General features: G+C 32.1%; 1 long non-coding RNA gene across 1 annotated transcript; it reads left to right on the top strand.

The window, feature by feature from the left end:
* Positions 1-283: 283 nt before the first annotated feature.
* On the top strand, positions 284-2,982 carry LOC141676788 (uncharacterized). The gene is made up of 6 exons (XR_012557140.1): positions 284-520; positions 645-899; positions 1,392-1,493; positions 1,811-1,948; positions 2,405-2,608; positions 2,713-2,982. It is a non-coding gene; the product is annotated as an uncharacterized LOC141676788 (long non-coding RNA).
* Positions 2,983-4,369: the final 1,387 nt, after the last annotated feature.

Below are 4,369 nucleotides of genomic sequence, written 5' to 3'. Positions count from 1 at the left end.
ATTTTACTGATATTTAAATGAATATGTAATGTGAAAAATAAATTTGATTTCTAAAAATTAATAATTCCTTCACGGAGTGATTTATGATAGAAAAATTAATTTATATTTGATAAGGTTGATTTAAAAAAATATATTTGATGATATCAAATTAAAAATAATCAAATTTATAAAAAAAAATTAATAATTCTAATATCAAATTATATATTTATAAAAAACCATGAAAAATGCGGACAACAAAAATTTTCAGAAGTGGGAAAGTTGCGGCTTTATTTTGTGACCTGACTTTAAATTTTCAGAAGTAGAAGAAACACACAGCGCAACTTACACTTTTTTCTTTGAAAAAAGCCTCTCATCTCTCTCTCAAACACCTTGAATGGTTCTTCAAGATTTAGGGGTTTTCCAAAATTGTATTCTGAATTGATGGTTCAGAATTGATGTTCAGAATTAGGGGTTGATTGGGGATTCGAATCAATCAGGTTTTATAAATAAAGTTAATTTAGGATTTTTTTGATCTGATCAGGTATTATTATATGCTCTTAATTTAAGTTCCTCTACTAATGTTTGGTGTATTCGATTATGTTGAGTTATGTATGGTCTAATTTTTTTGTTTTTTCTCCCCCCTCTGATTTTTCTTGGTTGAAAAGTGCGGGAGGAGAGTGGCGGTGATGGTGAATCCAATGGTTGATGGTGGAGACGTTTTGTAAAGCGTTGAAGGTGTTGGGGACTGAGATTGAGGTTAATTATGAGACGAAAAAAGCGACAGGGTTTGTTAAGAAGCCGGGAGTGTTAGTTGAAAACGGAAGACGATTGTAGTTGTTAAGGAGTTTGGTGATGAGGTTTCGGATATCGGTATTGGTGAACGTGAGTCTCATCATGATGATTTTATGTCCGTTTGTAAGGTATTTTTTATACTTTTTTAGTGTTGTTTTCTGATTTTTAGATGACATTGCTTGCATTTGGCTATACAGATGGTTGTCTTCTTATCTGCATTATATATATTCTGATATTGAGATTTGTATACATGCCAAATCCAGAACTGTATTTAGTTAAATCAAATTTAGAAATGGGCGCCTGGTGCACAAGTTCGTGTTCTTACATTCTTAGGTACCAGAAAGTGCCTAAGCACTTGGAAATTACTATTCTACGGTCTTATGTTGCTTGTGAATTACTATTTTTAAACAATTTGTTTAAAAAATTCACATACGTATGAGGGTATGAGGCTTTCGTCACTTATGTGAATGTGGCCCAAGGTATGGCATTCTATTATATTTCTCTAAATTTCATGAGGGTTGACAATGAAGTAATTAACTGTGCTATATTTTATATTGACAGTAATTTACCGGAATAGAAATTTAACTATTTCTATTCGTCTTTAAAATTGGGGAATGCAGGGCTATATGATTGGAAATGGAGTCATAGACAACAAATTTGATGGCAATGCTCTTGTCCCATTTGCACATGGAGTGGGTCGCATCCCCAACAAAATGTTCGAGGTATATGTTCATGCAACTGGTATTCTCCATAATAAGTAAATTTCAAACGTATGTGGAATCTATAGATAATTATAGAAATTATTCATTAAAATCAAAAACTGGTTAAGTGTTCAATGTTCACTTGGACATCATCTTTGTGAACTTACAAATGCTCTCTTAAGACACATTTAATCAGATGATACATGTCGACTTTAATTAGGAACCAATTAAGATAATAACATCTTTATAGCTTATTCTTAAAAATGCAAGGGCGATTTCCTGGATTTGTTTCTATATCCATAGAAAATTGTATACACTGAAATATTTGGCTGAGACAGGTTTTGAGGCAGATGTTGTGGAGGCATCTATGAATATAATAGAGTTCTATTTGAGGGAAAATAACACCGGGTCATCTCCTCTGTTTGACATGAGTTCGCTTAAGCAAGAGCTATTCTTCCTCTCGTGCCTTTGTTCTGGTGAGTTGCAAAGATTTATATGCTATGCGATTATATAATATCATGTCATTTGAAAATTCTAGTTGTGGGCTTGACACTGAGTACCACCTTGAGTTTCGTCAGTCTTGGTACCTTTTTTAAATTTATTTTGGCTCAATAGAATACACTTCTTTAAAATTGGTTATGTATGTATTGACTACGCCTCTGCAACTCTGGGAGTTGCCATGGGAAACTTGATACCCGCTTTCACATTCTTGTTTGCGATTTCCTTAAGGTAGGATATATTAGTATTGGTAGGTTACATTTGAATAGATGTTTAATAAACATATTTCTTTTGCAATATATTTGGTACTTTAATTTATTTTCCGATAGTACATAAAGTATACATGAATATAATGGTCTTTTTTAATCAAATTACATTAAAACGGCAGATGTTCGTGATTTTTAGTTAATGTTTTGACTGCTATAACGTTTTAGGATGGAAAATCTCAAGATGAGCAGCGTATCAAAGTTCTAGGCGCGGAAATATCAGTATCTAGAGCATTTCTGATAATTTTTTACAAAGGCCAAGCAATATGTATTGTTGTGTCTTCTTCAGGTTCAATTCAACAGCTCTTACTCTCAAAGCATTCAAATTGGGTACTTGGCGGTGGTTTTCTTACGATCACTTGCTTTTCTGCAGTAAGTATGCTTGTCTGACCCTTGGTACCCACTTTTCTTATATCAAGTGATAACTTGAGTCTTAAATTCTAGTGTCCTGATACGTGCTATTATGTATCATTCAGGTCTGAAGGCATACATTGGAGCAAACCCCGCAAAAAATAGCAACACTTTGTAAAAATAGTAGAATGCTAGTACAAGACTGATGCATCATTTCGTAGTCGGATAATTATGATTTTTAAATGTAGTAGTTCTCACATTTGTACTAGTAATAAGGTGTTTAACGAGCAGTTTAGGTTATATGAATGTTTGTTCTATGTTTTATTGATGTAACAGTTGTTTGATATTGATGAAATTGAAAAAACATGTATCTTATTTTTGGAAACTATGGAAATAAATCAAATAGGTTCCTATAAATTTTTGATTATAAAAGTGTTTCCGGGGGACCCACCAGTGGGCCGTTGCATATGGGTCCCCCTAGTGGGGCCCACAATATTCCCACAATATTCTACTAATTGTCAAACACCTAACATCGGTCTAACAACTATTGCAACCACAAAGCAGGGGTTGTAATAGGGTATGCGGGGTTGCAATAAAATTCTCAACTGACTAAATAGTATCTTCTAAAAATAAACATTTACTACCAGCTACCTTACCTGAAATATCAATATACAAGCCTTGACGATACATAGATATAAGGACATCTTCATTCTAAGAAAATTGAGCAGCCAAACGATAAAACAATCGAGTGTAATTTGCAACAGGCTTACCTCCCCAGCTCCGTAAACTGAAGTGAAGCACGTTGTTTATAGTGTGCAGGCTTAAATTGACGCACCAAAGCAGCTCTCATGTTTTCCCATCTTGCCACTTTTATAATAAATCTAAAGTGTATTATATGTTGTTAATATCTTTCCTTGTATGTCGATGATGCAGTTACGAAATAATACGATATTCATAGGTAATTATTGAGTGTTTTCTTCAGTCCGGTGCAACTATTGCAATCAAAATAGATATTTTTATACAGTTAACAATTCTTTTGACACTACTTTTTTACCCTTATGCTCGTCTGCAATTGCACATGTTCGCTATGCTCACCATGACCTCCCATGCATCTTTAGTTATCTTTTTTCAGCTACATACAACAAAATATCTTCAGAAAGGCAGCCAACGCCACCTTGTCTTTTTGTCAAAACTCTCCAACAATAACCGAAACAAAACAACCAGTGATTCATATGATGTGCATAGAAATGCATGCATGTCCTGCAATAATAAACTAAAGTTTAGATTATACTCCAGCAACATTAAGCATGTCCCTAATAACCAAAATAAGTTTTTGTAATAAATATGCATGTTGAAATTTATTGTAATAAGAAATATGTTTATTTTAATATTTACATATTTAAAAATATTAATTGAAATAATATTTAAGAAAATTATTAAATTTCCCAATCTAATTAATGTAGTGCAAAAATTCAATGATTCTTTATGGTAATATTGAATATTTATTTGAATATTTGAGTGATAAATTCAGGTATTTACTCTCACATGTAACAATTACACATTATTTTAAATATATTTCATAAATTTGAAATGTATATATTGATATAATTTATAATTTATGCATAATACATTGATGTTAGTAAACTCATTGATAAAAAACTTATCTATTACTATTATATAAAAGAAAAGAAGAAAATTGAAAGTTTTGGTACGGTACCTATGTTTTGGTACACGCTCAATTTACTAAATTACCATTCTTTTATTTAAAAGTTTTATTAGCCT

This window comes from Apium graveolens, chromosome 8 (assembly GCF_009905375.1).
Source record: "Apium graveolens cultivar Ventura chromosome 8, ASM990537v1, whole genome shotgun sequence".
Taxonomy (NCBI): domain Eukaryota; kingdom Viridiplantae; phylum Streptophyta; class Magnoliopsida; order Apiales; family Apiaceae; genus Apium; species Apium graveolens.
Note: the sequence above shows the minus strand (reverse complement) of the source record. Positions and strands in the feature narration are given on the sequence as shown.